Source organism: Canis lupus, chromosome 16 (genome assembly GCF_011100685.1).
Source record: "Canis lupus familiaris isolate Mischka breed German Shepherd chromosome 16, alternate assembly UU_Cfam_GSD_1.0, whole genome shotgun sequence".
NCBI classification, from domain to species: domain Eukaryota; kingdom Metazoa; phylum Chordata; class Mammalia; order Carnivora; family Canidae; genus Canis; species Canis lupus.
The window spans coordinates 11,653,761-11,673,766 of NC_049237.1; the positions used below are offsets into that span (position 1 = coordinate 11,653,761).

At 39.6% G+C, this 20,006-nt stretch overlaps 1 long non-coding RNA gene across 1 annotated transcript in view; it reads right to left on the minus strand.

Moving 5' to 3' along the window:
• Positions 1–5,207: 5,207 nt before the first annotated feature.
• The window catches only part of LOC111090156, a 45,947-nt gene continuing 31,148 nt past the window's right edge, over positions 5,208–20,006 (minus strand). Inside the window, exons 3-4 of the long non-coding RNA XR_005371051.1 lie at positions 6,665–6,682; positions 5,208–5,866 (exon numbers count right to left, since the gene is read on the minus strand). This is a non-coding gene — a long non-coding RNA (uncharacterized LOC111090156). The remainder of the gene's footprint in view (positions 5,867–6,664; positions 6,683–20,006) is intronic.

Here is a 20,006-nt window from a genome sequence, read left to right on the forward strand (position 1 = left end):
ATTCGTGAGAGACACACACAGAGAGAGGCAGAGACACAGGCAGAGGGAGAAGCAGATTCCAAGCAGGGAGCCTGATGCAGCACTCAATTCTGGGACCCCAGGATCATGCCCCGAGCTGAAGGAAGGCACTAAACCACTGAGCCACCCAGGCGTCCCCTTAAATTAAAATCTTAATGTGCATGATATTTCAATCTTATCAAGTAACTAGAAACAACCATATCAATCTTCAGACATTGAAAAAATCTGTAGGTTAAATAATCCCCATCCCAAAAGTCTTTTCACATAAAATATTACTTTCAAACTAAATCCTTGGTTAGTTTCTTAGAGAATCTTAAAAAATATCTATACATATCTAAGCTACTAGAATCCAAAATAAGATTCTAACCAGTCTCTGACTAATAGTGAATATTAATGTAAGTCATGCAACTTACTCTCCTAAACATTTGGATGTAGAATGTGCAGTTGGAAGAGTCTTCTCTCCAAGTGATTCCCTTAGTACACTACAAGTACAAAAGTAGGCTGGTAGCAACCCTACTGTGAATTTCAACCATGTGGGGAAGAAACCATAACCTCCCACAACTACCACCCTCCATCTCTGTGGGAACAAAGCTCACAAGCCCTTCCTGTTCCCCATTCCATGAGTTACCAAGGCAACTGTGTGTCACATAAATATACTTGGTATATGAGAGGTATTCCCTGAATACCTACTCTTCCATTTGTTTTTAACTATGTCTTTTTACTAACACACAGCTAAGGAACACAGAAAACTCTAATCAATGGTTCCCTGAATTTATATGATCCATTTAGTCCCAGAATGTACAATGTCAACAACATGGGAAAATCTGGTACAAACAGTGGTCTCTTCTAGCAGGTAACTTAGTGTTCAGAAATACCTGAGACTGTCCAGGAGTTAGGTCATGTCTATATGCAGAAAATCTTAGAAGGCTCCTAAGAGTTAAATCATCCTGAGAAAAATGGAGCCAGGGAAACAGTCATCCTCCAATAACAAATATTCTGTGTTCTCCTCTACCCTCATGGGCCTTCTCCCCTCCTCTCCTCACTCTCCTCTATTTCCTCTCATGCCAAAGTCCCAACTCCTTTGAAGCACATCCTTCTATATGGAGTATCCACCATTCATGCTTCCATTTGCTTCCACACTGTACAGAGGGAGGGGGAGTTTTAGATCCTGAAATCTGAGTAGAGAACAGATAGAAGAAAGTCTCATGGCTGTCTGCGCTTCAAGTTGGTTATCTGAAGACCAGTATGAGTTTATATACTGCAAAGGTGAATCTACTACCAATGCATCTCCTATATCTTACATTAAAACAGTATCTGTATCTTTCCTAGCTTAAATCTCATTTAAAAAACACCTCTACAGGCAAATGGTAGACAATGGAGGTAGAGGTGGGCATGGAGAAAACTGTTACAGCTTAAGTTAAAAAGTAAATTTATAATATTCATTTATCTATATCCAAAAACATTTTTATTTTATTGTAGTCAATTTTAACATATACAAAAGTTGAGAAAATAGTACAATAATCCCCACATACCAACATCAAGCTTCAACAATCATCAAGCTCAAATTGTTTTGAAGCAAATTCCAATTGTCATATCATTTTGTCCATAAATCTGTCAGTATGAACCTCTAAGAGCATCATCACCCTTTCTTTATAAAACATAGTGATAATGAGATCATCCAAAAAATTAGCAATAATTTTTCAGTACCATCAAATATCCAATTAGCCTTCAAATTTCCCCAATTGTCTCATAATTTGGTAATATATGCACTCAAATCAGGATCAAATGTACTGTACTTGGTTGATAAATCTCTTATGTCTTCTCTCCATCTTTTTTTTTCATGATAGTTTATTTCTTGAAAAAAATGAGACTATTTGTCCTGTGTACTTGAACCAGTCTAGATTTTGCTGATTTCAGCCTCGTCTGCTGTCCTATATATATATTGATAGTCTAGCTGGAGGCTTGATTAGATTTGGGGTCTTTTTTTTCTCCTTTGGCAAGATTACCACAGAGGTGGTCCGTGTTCCTTTATTAGAAGGAGCCTACAGACTGAATGTCTCTATTTTATGATTTATAACCCATTAAATAATTGCCTAAATTCATTTATCAGGAGAAATTCAAAAAGATTTTGGCAAGTCATGTGTATACACTAGAAATAAGAACTGAGGACTCAAAGATGAGTAAGAATAACACACGGTCTTGCTCAGAAACATCTTATAGCTTAAGATGTAGGAAACAAGAAACAGGCACAGAAACAACTGTCTTGATGCCAGGCTGACTGTCAATATCATGTAAGTCCATAGTGAGCTGTCTTATAGAACAAAAGAGATAAGCTAAGCAGCAAAAGAAGGCATTCCGGTAAAATAAACATCAGGAAGAAGCACTTGTATAGATTACTAGGTTTATATGGGGAAGCCCAGCAACTAAGACCACCAATTTTCTTTTTCAGCTATACAATAAGAAGGATGATCTGAACATTCTATAAATCCCTTTTGCTCCTAAAGTTCTAGATATCCATATACTTAGGCCTTATTATAAGACAGTCAAAATTCCTGCATATTCTTAAAAAATATTATTAGCAAATCAAATGATAACCAAATTCAATATGAAGTAGTTTCTTACTCCCTCTTGAATTCAGCTTCTTCAATAAAAGTTTTAATCTGGGAGGATAAATCAGCAGTTAAGATATTTGAGACACTTCCACAAAAGATTTCTGTCTCATTCAGAGGACTTCAGAGTGTGATCACTCCAGTTCTTCACTGAGTTAAGTTTAATGTCAAAACATGATTTTGCAGGCATTCAGTAGATTGTGGGCAGGAGTACAAATTAGAATAATAACTTTTTGAGGGGAAATTTGGAAATAACTGGTAACTGGTAAATTTAAATACCTTTTGACCTAGCAATATGCTTTAAGTAATAAATTCTATACAAATACATAAATATGCAAAAATGGTGATTATAGCCTTGCTTTTAATAGTGGTAAGCTGAAAACAATTATACCCATCAACAGAGGATTGATTTTACAAATAATAATTTGTCACCAAAAATAATGATTTGTCACCAAAAAGAATGAGCTATAGCTCTAAGAACTTATATGAACATCACCCCACAATTTCAGGTCAAATTAAATTAACATACTGAATGCTTGTTAAATAAAAGCTTGTCACCTGTATGTTTGTATGTGTATTCATAATCACAATAGAAAAATGTCTGAAGTATAAAAGCCAAACAAAAATGTTAACAGTATTCACTTCTAGAAAGCATAGTTCTAGATTTCCACATACTACATTATTATTGTATTATTTGAATGCTTTATCTACAAAGATTACTTTTCAAAGTAGGGCAATAACATTTTTTTTAAAGATTTTATTTATTTATTCATGAGAGACACAGAGAGAGAGAGAGGCAGAGACACAGGCAGAAGGAGAAGCAGGCTCTCTGTGGGGAGCCCAATGGGGGCTCAATCTCAGGATCCTGGGATCACACCCTGAGCTGAAGGCAGATCCTCAACCACTGAGCCACCCAGGGGTCCCAGGGCAATAACATTTTCAACAAAGGCTTTTCTTTTCTTTAATACATTTCCCTGTCCCTTCTCTCCCTCTCTTCTGATTGGATTCCCCTAACACATCAGCTTGCTCGGTCTTTGAGTAAATAATAAAATCTTTGCTTGATCTTTCATGGTCTCCTGGCCTCTCCCCTGTCTCCCCACTTCTCCTCACAAACACATCCAATTATTTTTAAGATTTTTATTTATTTATTCATGACAAACACACACACACACACACACACACACACACACACAGGCAGAGACACAGGCAGAAGGAGAAGCAGGCTTCATGCAGGGAGCCCGAAATGGGAGTCCAACCTGGATCCCAGGATCACACCCTGAACCGAAGGCAGGCGCTCAACCCCTGAGCCACCCAGGCATCCCCAAACACATCCAATTTTGAGGCCACACTCACTGCTCTACTGTTACTCCTCCCTTTCACTTTTCATCATGGGGTTTCTATCCCCAGCACGACACTACAACTTTCTTGATAAAAGTCAGCAATAGCCTTCTGGTCGTCAAATGGTGTGGGTTATGATGAATCTTCACTTTGGACCTCTCAGCAGCACTTAACACTTTTTGGCACTGTATTCCCAAGACTTTCAAGAGTTTCCTCCCTGAAATTCTGTGACACCTCCACCACCACCACAATTTCACATGTGTGAGAACACATTCAGAGTCTCATCTCCCTCCTTGAATCCTCTTAACAGGTCACTCCTAGAATGTTCTTCCTTCTGTCCTCTTGATTCCATCTTCTTATTCTCTTAAGTGTTCTGTCTACCTACTTTCATTCTCTCCTGTGTGTCTCTCACACCCTCTCCATCACCTCAACTGTCAGCAGCACGCCCATGTCACTCCATGAACACACACACACACACACTCCTCCTATGCCCTCTGTTCTCCACTTCCACACGTTATAATTTTCCAATTTTTCTTCTTTCCTTTAAAGCCAATGTTCTGGAAGAGAGAACTAACACTTGCTGTTTCATCATCACCTTCCCATTCTTCAGCCCAAAGATGAATTTGTTAAAAAGCAAATGAAGCTGTACGTCAGGACTCTTTATTGCAAGACCCCCTACAAGGCTCTGTACATGGGGTTTTTTTCCAAGCTTTTTTTTAAAAAAAAAAGGTTTTACTTATTTATTTATTTGAAAGAAAGAGTGAGCAAGAGATAGAGAGAGAGCACAGGGAGAGGGAGAAGAGGGAGAATTAGACTTCCCACTGAGCAGAGAGCCTGATGCAGGGCTCAATCCCAGGACCCTGGGATCATGACCTGAGCCAAAGGTAGACACTTGACTGACTGAGCCACCCGGGTGCCCCTCTGTACATGGTTTTAAGTTCATAATTGCATAACTTTTTTGCTATAAAGGAGTCCCCCAAATTGGACAGCTGAAGACCACCCATAATTTGGTTCCACTTATACCTCATTTCATTAAAAACTGGCTTCTAATGTATTAGAACTATTGTGACACAGATCACAACTTCATTCTTTTTTTTAAGATTTTATTTATTCATGAGACACACACACAAAGAGAGAGAGAGAGGGAGAGAGAGAGAGAGAGAGAGAGGCAGAGACACAGGCAGAGGGAGAAGCAGGCTCCATGCAGGGAGCCCGACGTGGGACTTGATCCTGGGACTCCAGGATCACTCCCTAGGCTGAAGGCAGTGCTAAGCCACTGAGTCATTGGGGCTGCCCCACAATTTCATTCTTAATCGATAAATCCATATGTAAATCTTAGTCCATTTGACTGCTTTGAGATTTTGTCACAGGGAGTTAATCATCTCTTCTTTCTTAAAGCGCCCATCATTTTAACTTCCATCCCTCTCTATATCTTTATATATCAGTTGCATCTCCTCATTATTCTCTCCTCACTTGCCCACCCCCTACACTTAATCAATCATCAGTCCTGTCCAGTGTACCTCTAAAAGCATACCTCTCCTGATTCACTCAACCATCATGCAGACTTGCTCTTGGTTTCTACTCTCATAAGATCCAATCCCTAGAATTATGTCATCTCTCTACTTTCATTTACACCCACTATTAAAATCCTTCAAGGTGGCCCATAGCTTGATGATGAAATCCAAACTTCTCACAATGACATACAAACCCTTCCATAGGATGTTTTCTCCTTTTCTAGCCTCATCTCAAAAAATGGCTCAATAAGTGCTCTAAGCTCCAGCCAGAATATTTGCTGTTCCCAGAAGGCACATCTGTGCTTTGGACCTACTTCTTCCTACATCTAGGAATCATTTCCCATTCTCTTCTGTCCCCCATCCATCATTCAGCTTAAGATGCACAATCTGGAAGGAAAGGAAAAATAAAATAAGATAAAAACAAAGGAGGCAAACCATAAGAGACTCTTAACTCTAGGGAACAAACTAAGGGTTACTAGACAGGAGGTGGGTGGGTGGGGCCAGGTAATTAGGTGATGGGCATTAAAGAGGGCCCATGATATAATGAGCAATGATGAATTATATGCAACTGATGAATCACTAAATTCTATCCTTGAAACTAATAATATACTATATGTTCACTAAATTGAATTTAAACAAAAAATTAAAATAAAAATGAATCATTCCCTGACTACTCTTTTAAATAGAGCTGGTACTACTTATGTATGCTGGAATAACATTCTATTGTCTCTATAACAGTATTTATCAAGGTACATTGTAATTGCTGATTTAGTTGCCTGCTTCCCCTACTAGGAACATTCCTTAAGAACAAGGAATATGCTTAACTTATCCTGTACACTTAGCACCAAATATAATGCTGGGGACTAAGTAGACTCAACAAGTGTTTGTGAAAGAAACAAGTAAATAAATTAATGAATGTTCAATACTCTTTGATGGAATTAGTTTGGGAGTCTTTCTCCTTCTATCTTTTTCTGCCTAAACCTTTTAAGCTTTAATAATAAGTTGAGTATCCCACTCTCTATCTGAAATGAAGTGACTAGTTCGATTCTTTTTGAATATTATATGTTCATGAAATATTTTTTTCATCAATCTCATCAATATTTATCAGTGCCACATGGTACATGTTTTTAGGGCCTTTGGAATTCCCAAACTATGAAGAACTAGCCAATGAAAAAATATACCTACCAATCAGGTTCATATCCTCTGTGGTAATCAGCCAAACATCCAAGTTTGAAGAGAATTTAGTCATATGAAAAGAATCAGAGATATCACAAGTGACTGAAATATCCATGGAGGTCTAATTTCAATACCAGTATAAAGATTGGCAATGACTGACAAAGTTAGGGTATTGAAATGAAAACTCTGAAAGCCTGAATTCATGCCCCCACCCTGTTGTTTTTTATCTAGAAATTGAAAAGATAATTCCTTATCCTCCTGCTGTTGACTTCATACCCTCCTACCTTCCACCTAAAGCCTGAAGACTTAAGGCACCCTTAAAAGCATCACATACAGGAGATGTCACAGGGTAAGAAGTGATGGAGGGATGGGGAAAAGAAAAGAAATGACACATTTGATCAGACCAGGATATCAACAAGCATATATATTGTAAATAGGAAAAAATATCTGGGGTAAGGTCTATTTGAATCATCCTCCAAAATGAAGCAGATAGTTGGTGGATATTCTCCTCCTTCTCTACCCCTATGAAGTGAAGTGATCATGACTATGAAGATTCATGGGAGAGAGGATTTAGGAGTTTTTTCCTCTCTAATGTTGACTTTCTCATTCTTTTTTCCTTCAGAGGGTGCCATTAGCTCATGAAGAAACTATTTCTAAAAAGCACATATTAGTCCATTTGAATCCAGAGAAAAAAGGAAAAGAAACAAGCAACAATGCACTAGGACTTACTCTACATTCTTCTAGGTCCTGGACTCAAAGGGTAAAATTAAGGGCACTTTAATTTTCTTCCAGCTTAACTCCTCTAATTAACTCGAATAGAAAAAGTAGCCAAGAATTCAGGAGTAGCCCTCTGATCTAGAGTAAATATTATGCATTTTGACAAAATTCTACTAAACAAATAGTTCTGCATATATTCATTCATTCCTTCAACAAATATTTACAGAATGCTTATCATAAACCCAGCTCTGTCCTAGGTACTGAAAATACAGAAATAGGCAAACCATACAAAAATAATGCAGAGAAGGGGATGGAGAGTGCTGAGCAGAGTTGTTGGTTATGGAAGGCCTCAGTGAAAAAATGACATTTGACTAAGACTGGAAGGAGATGTGGGGATGTGTCATGGGAATATTTGGGAAAAGAGGCAATGAGCCATGGTGGCATGTGGGAGATGAACTTGCCAGGGAAAGAGAACAATAAGTGTCAAGCTGAGAAAGAAAAATTTTAGAACAACTGGGGTTTTAGAGGAACAAGGATGTGAGTCAGTTGGCTAGATACCAATGAATGAAGGATGAAATAAGAGAAGTCCAGAGAGCTGAGTTAAGGGTAAATCGTGTAGGGCCTTGCAACCAGAGGCAGGCAGTAGCTCTTGGCTCTGGCAAGATGGAAAAAAGGGTTTCCAGCAGACAAGAGGCATGACTTTACCTGAGTATTAAAGAGTGTGGGTAGGTTTTATGTACACATGCTAAGAGTATATTTTCAGCAATATATGTGTTCCTCTAAGAAATCTGAAGTTACATTAATTAGAGGATAGCTATTTTAATTAAATCATTTCATTATGGAGAAATCATTGTAAAGCTCAGAAAATGGGATACTCCAAGAACAAATGTTCAGGTTTTTTTTTTTTTTAATGACAAATGGGGAATCTACATATTAACTTGAAAAATGTATGAGACAATTGAGATTACTTGAATATTGACTGGATACTGGTGATATTAAAGAATTATTCATTTTTGGCTTAACATTTTTTAAAAGTTTTTAAATGTCCACAGATTAAATGATGAAATAAATAACTGGGATTTTCCTTAAAATAATGAAGGTGGTACGAGTGGAAGATTGGGTAAGGGAATTAAATGAAATAAGATGAGCGACGGATTAATTGTAGAAGCTGAGTGACAGGTACACAGGGGTTAATTTTGTTATTGTCTTTGCTTTTATACTTGTTTAGAAATTTCCATAGTATAAATTTCAAAGACAGAATCAATTGGATCATTTTATATAAAGAAGAATGACCTAGTTCAAAAGAAATACATGTTGGACACTTGAAATTTGATGTAAAAAACAATGGTGTTTAAAGGAAATCTTCATCCATTCATATCCATGATTATCAAATCTTCTTATGTCTATTTTTTAAGATTTTATTTATTTTAGAGAGAGAGCGTGCGGTTGGGGGGAGGAGCAGAGGGAGAGGGACAAGCAGACTCCATGGTGAGCACAGAACCCAATGAGGGACTTGATCCCAGGACCCTGAGATCATGACCTGAACCAAAATCAAGAGTCATAAGATTAACCATCTGAGCCACGCAGGTGCCTCCTTATGCCTATTTTAAGGTGTTCAGTGTGGTATCGTGGACAGAGCATGGGTTGGGAGAAGAGAAGTAGGCGCAGCAGCTTCCTCTTTGCCATTAACTGACTTTGCAGCCCTGATCTAGTGACACAAGGACCATGGAGTTCCGTTTCTCTTCTAAAATAATAATAAAGGACTTAGATTAGATGCTGACAAGGTTTCTTCTGACTCTAAGACATAATCTTTGGGATGGTTGATTTGCATTAATTTCAATTTTAGTGACTGCCTTAGAGCAAACATATGTTACCAAAGAATGAAATCCAACAGAACTGTGCTAGAATCCTGAGAGATCCAAAGTCTGCCTGAGAATTAGGTGGTTCCATTATTTAAATTCCAGATTCTACTTACAACAAAGCCAACTAATTAAATGTAGAGAATAATTCTTTTTTAGTGGGGGAAGGGGGAGTTTCTGAATACTTTTTCTGTAAAGGGCCAGATAGAAAATTGCTTTGGCTTTGCTGCCCATAAGGTCTCTGTTGGAACTTCTCAACTTTGCTGTTATTATGCAAAAGCAGCCATATGGAATGCATAAATGAATCCAAGACACTTTATTTACCAAACAGGCAACAGGCAGCATTTGGGCCACAGGCTATAGTTTGCTGATCCTGGCTATTTAGTATAATCAGATATTAATATATCTTAATATAATCAGATAATAATAAGGAGATAGTAAGTCAGATTCATCTGTTTCATGCTTTCTTAATTCTCATTTTCTCTGTAACCCATTGGTAACGGTGAGTAACAATGTGATCCCGTGCTATCTATTTTTATATCCTAATTCTGGTCTCATCCCATCATCTCCACTGCTTCCACTCTAGTGCAAACCCCAACGTCTTGTGCTTAGATTACAGGCATAACTTCTTTTATTGTGCTTTATTTTATTGCACTTGGCAGATGTTGTGATTTTTACAAATTAAAGGTTTGTTGACAACCCTGCATCAAACAAGTCTACTGGTACTGTTTTTCCAATAGCATTTACTCACTTTGTGTCTTGGTCACATTTTGGTAATTCTTGCAATACTTCAAATGTTTCTATTATTATTACATTTGTCAGGGTGATCAGTAATCAGTGGTTGTGACTCACTGGAAGCTCAGATGACTGTTGGCCTTTTTTAGCAATGAGGTACTTTTAAATTAAGGCTGTACATTGTTTTTCAGACATAATGCTATTGTACACTTAAGAGACAACAGTATAGTATAAATATAACTTTTATATGCACCAGGAAGCCAAAACACTTATTTGACTTGCTCACTTTATGGTGGTGGGCTGGAACGGAGCCCACAATATCTCTGAATCCATGCTGTCTTTGCAATCTCTAGTTATGCCTGTACTACAATATTTTTCTTTCTTTCTTTTTTCTTTTTTTTTTTTTTGCCCTGTTGTAATCTGCTCTCTGCACACTAGCCTGATGGATCTTTCTTTCTTTCTTTTTTAAAGATTTTACTTATTTATTTTGAAAGAGGAGAGGCAGAGGCAGAGGGAAAGAGAATCTCCAGCAGATTCTACACTGAGTGGGGTTGATCTCATAACCCTGAGATCATGACCTGAGCCGGAATCGAGAGTCAGATGCTTTCTGGATTGAGGCACTTGGTGCCCCTACCAGAGAGATCTTTTAAAAAAGAAATTCAGATCTTATCAATGTCATGCTTAAAACTTTCCTCTGAAACCCTGAAACCTCTGTCCACCTTCAGTTGCCTCTGAAACCACTTCCCGTAGCTTCCAAAGCTCCCATGACTTTCAGAACTACATCCTCCATTACTCCTCCTCTGTGCTCAATGCTGCAAGCATTTTTTCTCTCTTGAGCATGCTAAGCTCATTCTTATCTCAGGATGTCTGTATTTACCATCCTCTCTGCCTGGAATGCCTATTTCACAGATTATCATGAGGCTGCTTCTAACTCAACATTTATGTCTCACTTTAAAGATTCCCTCCTCGGGGCCCCTGGGTAGCTCAGTTGGTTAAGTGTCTGACTTTGACTCAGGTCATGATCCTCAGGTCCTGGGATTGAGCCCCAAATTGGGTTCCCTGCTCAGTGAAGAGTCCGCTTCTCCCTGTCCCTCTGCTCCTCCTCCCACTCATGCTCTCTCTCTCTCTCTCTCTCAAATAAAGTCTTTTAAAAAAATTCCCTCCGCAAAGAGGCCTTCTCTGAGCACTATACCCTCCCCTTCATCATTTCACAAACTATCACACCTTTCTATTTCTTCCTAAAACTTACCACCATTACTTATGTATCTGCCTTCACACTATTAATCTCACTATATTGTGAGTTCTTTAAGCATGGCAATTATATTTTATGCACTCATGTCTCCCCAGCCCTTAAAAAAGTGCTTGTCATACAAGAGACACTCAATAAGTAACTGCTGAATAAATGAATAAATCATCTCTCAATATTTTGCATTTTTAAAGGACCATCTTATTCCTTAAAATGGAATCATTCTACACTTATATTAGTTAGAGTTACCAAACTATTGTAAAAAAAAAAAAATGATCCTCAATGGTATGAAGGTTCTCACACAGCAAGAGTATACGTTTGCTCTCATGGCAATACGAGGCAGATGGATAGGTTTGCAGCCCCTTTATCTAGTCATTCAGGAATCCAGGCTAGTAGAGGATCGGCCGTCTAAAGTAGGTGACTCCCTAGTTTGTCCCAAGGCATTTTTAAGTCTAGCCACATTGAAGATTAAAAAATTATGAAAAAAAATCCAGTTGCTATTTGGGATAATCAACTTTGAGGTACGTATCATCCCAGCTTGCATTTCATTGGCTTACCCTCAGTCACATTGACTGCACCTGGATGCAGGGATTCAGGGAAATACTGAGGTTGCCTGGGCTGACTCTTCTCAGTGACAACTACTCAATTGGACTACGAGATTGGACTAGATCAATTGCACTGGGAGCACATATTTTTGTTAGATAGCTTACCCTCTCTGCCAGAGCACCCATTCCTAAACTACAGCACCGCCACATTCAGCTGCCAGCCAGCTTTAAATGTGGGAGCTATAGAGCTAATGCCACAGAATAAATACACCCATATAAGTGATTTTCAGAAAGTCTACAGCAATTCACACTTAATAAAATCAAAATTGTCTGATATAAATCTTTATCTTAACTACTAAGACTTATATTTTTGCCCTTTTTGTACCTAAACCCAGGACTTCCTACATCGTATCAATCATGCCTCACCGGACTTTTGCCTAAAATCCCTTCACTATTATGTCCCAGACCCCCAATTTTTTTTGCCATGTTTCATTTTTTTCTCTGACCAGCTAAGAAGACATTCATATGATTCAAAAGGTTCCTTCCTCATCCCACTTCCCTGGTGTGCTTTCCTAAAACCTCCCCAAGATTTAATCTGGAAAAGTCACAATTTGTACTTGAGATATTCACAGAATAACTATTATATATGTATATAAATCACCAAGATATTTTTTGAAAGTCTACTTCTGAGTATTGGGAAAAATCTATAATTTCTATGTCATTCCTTTTACTATCTACATTTTTCATCCTCTGCATATATTTTTAAGCAAAAATAAAATAAAAGTAAACTTCCAATCAACTTAAAGTCCTGTGTACTTCCCCTTATGCAATTCCCAATGTCTCATTTGAGTTTGTCCTGTTTTTGCTATATTTTCAAAGAAACTTCATTTCTTGAAAGAGAGGCAAGTAGCTTCTGAAAAACCTGCATATTGCATCCTTTCCTTTAATGATGTAACATGTTTGCCTGGTAAAGAGTTTTAATATAAATATATAGATTTTTATAGCTACAAATCGAACATAGAATGGGATAGTGAACAAGATTATAGTTTGTCTCATTATGTCACTGCTAAAATTTTATCCACAAACAATTCAGCAACCCTCATGTTAAGTAGCAATTTCTACCTCCTTCCTTTAGTTTTTTCAGAACTGCAAAGAGAAGAAGCAAGACTGAAAAAGTTTAGTTATCTTTTTCCTTTCCCTTCAGTTAAGGGATCATGGCTATTCCCAAACATCAGACAACAGAGAGGAAGAAAAAGCCAAAGAATTAAAAAAAAAAAAAAAAATCCAACAAATGAACAATGGCCTTCAAATGATGGAAAATTCACATCACGTGGCACTTGATGTCACACAGATCTTCAAGCTGAACAACAAATTAGTGAACCACTAGAAGCTATTTCTCTCTGTCCCTTCCTGGGCCCTATAAACAGTAGGCAAGTGAGTCCCCTAATTCAAAACTGCGTTGATCTTCATTCATCCTCCAAATATAGGCCTTCGGGAGGAGGGGCCAGGTGGCGGAAGAGGAGGGTCCCCAAGTCACCTGTCCCCACCAAATTACCTAGAAATTCGGCCTGAGAATTAAAGAGAGAACACCTGGAATGCTACAGTGAGAAGAGTTTGCGCTTCTATCAAGGTAGGAAGACGGGGAAAAAGAAATAAAGACACAAAAGGCATCCAAGGGGGAGGGGCCCCGCGAGGAGCCGGGCTGAGGCCGGGGCGGGTGTCCCCAGGACAGGAGAGCTCCGTCCCGGAGGAGCAGGAGCTGCACCAACCTTCCCGGGCGGAAAGGGGCTCGCAGGGAGTTGGAGCAGGACCGAGGAGGGCGGGGATGCCCTCGGGCTCCCGGGGACCCTAACAGACACCTGCGCCCGGGAGAGTGCGCCGAGCTCCCTAAGGGCTGCAGCACGCAGGGCGGGACCCGGAGCAGCTCGGGGGGGCTCGGGGGCGGCTCCGCGGAGGGGGCTGCGGGGCGGGAGCGCGAATCCAACAGCGCAGGCCGGGGAGCCCAGGGCGCCGGGACACAGTCCAGGATCCAACCCCGCCCCCCCCCCCCCCCCGGGACAGGCAGATGCCGGGAGGGCCCAAGACAGCAAGGACGCTCCTGCCCCAGCTGAGCAGATCAGCGGCCCCGCCCCAGAGCCTCCAGGCCCTGCAGACCGAGAGCTCTGGAGTTACTGCGGGGGCTGAATCCAGGGCTCCAGAGCTGCCGCAGCCACTGGGGCTGTTGCTCCTGCGGCCTCACGGGGTAAACAACCCCCACTGAGCCCTGCACCAGGCAGGGGGCAGAGCAGCTCCCCCAAGTGCTAACACCTGGAAATCAGCACAACAGGCCCCACCCCCAGAAGACCAGCTAGAGGGACAGTTTCAGGGGAAGTCAAGGGACATAAAGTATACAGAATCAGAAGATACTCCCCCGTGGTTCTTTTTTGTTGTTGTTGTTGTTGTTGTTGTTTTGTTTTGCTTTTTTGATTGCTTTCCTTCCCCCACCCTTTTTTTCCTTTCTTTCTTTTTCTTTCTCTTTTTCTTCTTTTTTTCTTCCTTTTTTATTTCTCTTTCTCTTTTCTTTCCTTCTTTCTCTCCTCTCTTTTTCTCCTTTTCCCAATACAACTTGCTTTTGGCCACTCTGCACTGAGCAAAATGACTAGAAGGAAAACCTCACCTCAAAAGAAAGAATCAGAAACAGTCCTTTCTTCCACAGAGTTACAAAATCTGGATTACAATTCAATGTCAGAAAGCCAATTCAGAAGCACTATTATACAACTACTGGTGGCTCTAGAAAAAAGCATAAAGGACTCAAGAGACTTCATGACTGCAGAATTTAGAGCTAATCAGGCAGAAATTAAAAATCAATAGAATGAGATGCAATCCAAACTAGAAGTCCTAACAACGAGGGTTAACAAGGTGGAAGAAAGAGTGAGTGACATAGAAGACAAGTTGATGGCAAAGAGGGAAACTGAGGAAAAAAGACAAACAACTAAAAGACCATGAAGATAGATTAAGGGAAATAAACGACAGCCTGAGGAAGAAAAACCTACGTTTAATTGGGGTTCCCGAGGGTGCCAAAAGGGCCAGAGGGCCAGAATATGTATTTGAACAAATTCTAGCTGAAAAATTTCCTAATCTGGGAAGGGAAACAGGCATTCTGATCCAGTAAATAGAGAGATCCCCCCTAAAATCAATAAAAACCGTTCAACACCTCGACATTTAATAGTGAAGCTTGCAAATTCCAAAGATAAAGAGAAGATCCTTAAAGCAGCAAGAGACAAGAAATCCCTGACTTTTATGGGGAGGAGTATTAGGGTAACAGCAGACCTCTCCACAGAGACCTAGCAGGCCAGAAAGGGCTGGCAGGATATATTCAGGGTCCTCAATGAGAAGAACATGCAACCAAGAATACTTTATCCAGCAAGGCTCTCATTCAAAATGAAGGAGAGATAAAGAGCTTCCAAGACAGGCAGCAACTGAAAGAATATGTGACCTCCAAACCAGCTCTGCAAGAAATTTTAAGGGGGGACTCTTAAAATTCCCCTTTAAGAAGAAGTTCAGTGGAACAATCCACAAAAACAAGGACTGAATAGATATCATGATGACACTAAACTCATATCTCTCAATAGTAACTCTGAACATGAACGGGCTTAATGACCCCATCAAAAGCTGCAGGGTTTCAGACTGGATAAAAAAGCAGGACCCAAAAAAAAAAAAAAAAAAAAGCAGGACCCATCTATTTGCTGTCTACAAAAGACTCATTTTAGACAGAAGGACACCTACAGCCTGAAAATAAAAGGTTGGAGAACCATTTACCATTCGAATGGTCCTCAAAAGAAAGCAGGGGTAGCCATCCTTATATCAGATAAACTAAAATTTACCCCAAAGACTGTAGTGACAGATGAAGAGGGACACTATATCATACTTAAAGGATCTATCCAACAAGAGGACTTAACAATTCTCAATATATATGCCCCGAATGTGGGAGCTGCCAAATATATAAATCGATTAATAACCAAAGTGAAGAAATACTTAGATAATAATACACTTATACTTGGTGACTTCAATCTAGCTCTTTCTACCCTCAAATAGGTCTTCTATGCACAACATCTCCAAAGAAACGAGAGCTTTAAATGATACACTGGACCAGATGGATTTCACAGATATCTACACAACTTTACATCCAAACTCTACTGAATACACATTCTTCTCAAGTGCACATGGAACTTTCTCCAGAATAGACCACATATTGGGTCACAAATCGGGTCTGAACTGATACCAAAAGATTGGGATCGTCCCCTGCATATTCTCAGACCATAATGCCTTGAAATTAGAACTAAATCACAACAAGAAGTTTGGAAGGACCTCAAACACGTGGAGGTTAAGGACCATCCTGCTAAAAGATGAAAGGGTCAACCAGGAAATTAAGGAAGAATTAAAAAGATTCTTGGAAACTAATGAGAATGAAGATACAACCGTTCAAAATCTTTGGGATGCAGCAAAAGCAGTCCAAAGGGGGGAATCCATTCAAAAACTGGAAAGAACTCAAATACAAAAGCTAACCTTACACATTAAGGAGCTAGAGACAAAACAGCAAATAGATCCTACACCCAGGAGAAGAAGAGAGTTAATTAAGATTCGAGCAGAACTCAACGAAATCGAGACCTGTGGAACAGATCAACAGAACCAGGAGTTGGTTCTTTGAAAGAATTAATAAGATAGATAAACCATTAGCCAGCTTTATTAAAAAGAAGAGAGAGAACACTCAAATTAATAAAATCATGAATGAGAAAGGAGAGATCACTACCAACACCAAGGAAATACAAACGATTTTAAAAACATATTATGAGCAGCTATACGCCAATAAATTAGGCAATCTAGAATAAATGGATGCATTCCTGGAAAGCCACAAACTACCAAAACTGGAACTGGAAGAAATAGAAAACCTGAACAGGCCAATAACCAGGGAGGAAATTGAAGCAGTCATCAAAAACCTCCCAAGACACAAGAGTCCAGGGCCAGATGGCTACCCAGGTGAATTTTATCAAATGTTTAAAGAAGAAACCATACCTATTCTCCTAAAGCTGTTTGGAAAGATAGAAAGAGATGGAGTACTTCCAAATTCGTTCTATGAGGCCAGCCTCACCTTAATTCCAAAACCAGACAAAGACCCCACCAAAAAGGAGAATTACAGACCAATATCCCTGATGAACATGGATGCAAAAATTCTCAACAAGATACTGGCCAATAGGATCCAAGAGTACATTAAGAAAATTATTCACCATGACCAAGTAGGATTTATCCCCGGGACACAAGGCTGGTTCAACACCCGTAAAACAATCAATGTGATTCATCATATCAGCAAGAGAAAAACCAAGAACCAGATGATCCTCTCATTAGATGCAGAGAAAGCATTTGACAAAATACAGCATCCATTCCTGATCAAAACTCTGAAGAGTGTAGGGATAGAGGGAACATTCCTCAACATCTTAAAAGCCATCTATGAAAAGCCCACAGCAAATATCATTCTCAGTGGGGAAGCACTAGGAGCCTTTCCCCTAAGATCAGGAACAAGACAGGGATGTCCACTCTCACCACTGCTATTCAACATAGTACTGGAAGTCCTAGCCTCAGCAATCAGACAACAAAAAGACATTAAAGGCATTCAAATTGGCAAAGAAGAAGTCAAACTCTCCCTCTTCGCTGATGACATGATACTCTACATAGAAAACCCAAAAGTCTCCACCCCAAGATTGCTAGAACTCATACAGCAATTCGGTAGCGTGGCAGGATACAAAATCAATGCCCAGAAATCAGTGGCATTTCTATACACTAACAATGAGACTGAAGAAAGAGAAATTAAGGAGTCAATCCCATTTACAATTGCACCCAAATGCATAAGATACCTAGGAATAAACCTCACCAAAGAGGTAAAGGATCTAGACCCTAAAAACTATAGAACACTTCTGAAAGACATCGAGGAAGACACAAAGAGATGGAAAAATAGTCCATGCTCATGGATTGGCAGAATTAATATTGTGAAAATGTCAATGTTACCCAGGGCAATATACACGTTTAATGCAATCCCTATCAAAATACCATGGACTTTCTTCAGAGAGTTAGAACAAATTATTTTAAGATTTGTGTGGAATCAGAAAAGACCCCGAATAGCCAGGGGAATTTTAAAAAAGAAAACCATATTTGGGGGCATCACAATGCCAGATTTCAGGTTGTACTACAAAGCTGTGGTCATCAAGACAGTGTGGTACTGGCACAAAAACAGACACATAGATCAGTGGAACAGAATAGAGAACCCAGAAGTGGACCCTGAACTTTATGGTCAACTAATATTCGATAAAGGAGGAAAGACTATCCATTGGAAGAAAGACAGTCTCTTCAATAAATGGTGCTGGGAAAATTGGACATCCACATGCAGAAGAATGAAACTAGACCACTCTCTTGCACCATACACAAAGATAAACTCAAAATGGATGAAAGATCTAAATGCAAGACAAGATTCCATCAAAATCCTAGAGAAGAACACAGGCAACACCCTTTTTGAACTCGGCCACAGTAACTTCTTGCAAGATACATCCACGAAGGCAAAAGAAACAAAAGCAAAAATGAACTATTGGGACTTCATCAAGATAAGAAGCTTTTGCACAGCAAAGGATACAGTCAACAAAACTAAAAGACAACCTACAGAATGGGAGAAGATATTTGCAAATGACGTATCAGATAAAGGGCTAGTTTCCAAGATCTATAAAGAACGTATTAAACTCAACACCAAAGAAACCAACAATCCAATCATGAAATGGGCAAAAGACATGAACAGAAATCTCACAGAGGAAGACATAGACACGGCCAACATGCACATGAGAAAATGCTCTGCATCACTTGCCATCAGGGAAATACAAATCAAAACCACAATGTGATACCACCTCACACCAGTGAGAATGGGGCAAATTAACAAGGCAGGAAACAACAAATGTTGGAGAGGATGCGGAGAAAAGGGAACCCTCTTACACCGTTGGTGGGAATGGGCACTGGGGGTTATTCTGTATGTTGGTAAATTGAACACCAATTAAAAAAAAAGAAGAAGAAGAAAAAAAAACACAATGAGATACCACCTCACACCAGTGAGAATGGGGAAAATTAACAAGGCAGGAAACCACAAATGTTGGAGAGGATGCGGAGAAAAGGGAATCCTCTTACACCGTTGGTGGGAATGTGAAGTGGTGCAGCCACTCTGGAAAACTGTGTGGAGGTTCCTCAAACAGTTAAAAATAGACCTGCCCTACGACCCAGCAATTGCACTGTTGGGGATTTACCCCAAAGATACAGATGCAATGAAACGCCGGGACACCTGCACCCCGATGTTTATAGCAGCAATGTCCACAATAGCCACACTGTGGAAGGAGCCTCGGTGTCCATTGAAAGATGAATGGATAGAGAAGATGTGGTCTATGTATACAATGGAATATTCCTTAGCTATTAGAAATGACAAATACCCACCATTTGCTTCAACGTGGATGGAACTGGAGGGTATTATGCTGAGTGAAGTAAGTCAGTCGGAGAAGGACAAACATTATATGTTCTCATTCATTTGGGGAATATAAATAATAGTGAAAGGGAATAGAAGGGAAGGGAGAAGAAATGTGTGGGAAATATCAGAAAGGGAGACAGAACGTAAAGACTCCTAACTCTGGGAAACGAACTAGGGGTGGTAGAAGGGGAGGAGGGCGGGGGTTGGGAGTGAATGGGTGACGGGCACTAGGAGTTATTCTGTATGTTGGTAAATTGAACACCAATAAAAAATAAATTAAAAAAATATAGGCCTTCATTGACTTCCAAAAATGAAATCTCAATGTGTAAACAAAAGTGAAATGTCCTTCTGATGTTGCTATAATGACCCCACAGGGACTTTGATTCCTTTGAGCAATTCACACCCACATAGTATAGAACCCCTTCCACACTTAAGTGCCATGGAGGCAAAAGTGCTGCTATTGCCCACTCCTTAACTTCCTACAAACACAGCTCTCCAAACCAAGCCAAAATCCTTCCACCCAGAATTCTTACACACTCACGTGCGCGCACACACACATGCATGTCATTTGCGCATTCTATTATGAGCCTGATTTAAGAATTTGATATTTGTTTTTACATTGCAGCTTACGTCCCCAGAATTGTTCTACTCTGTATTCGTTCAATCAATTCTAATTTTTCCAGATCATTTAAATCCTTTCTATTGTCTTGCTCTTGATGAA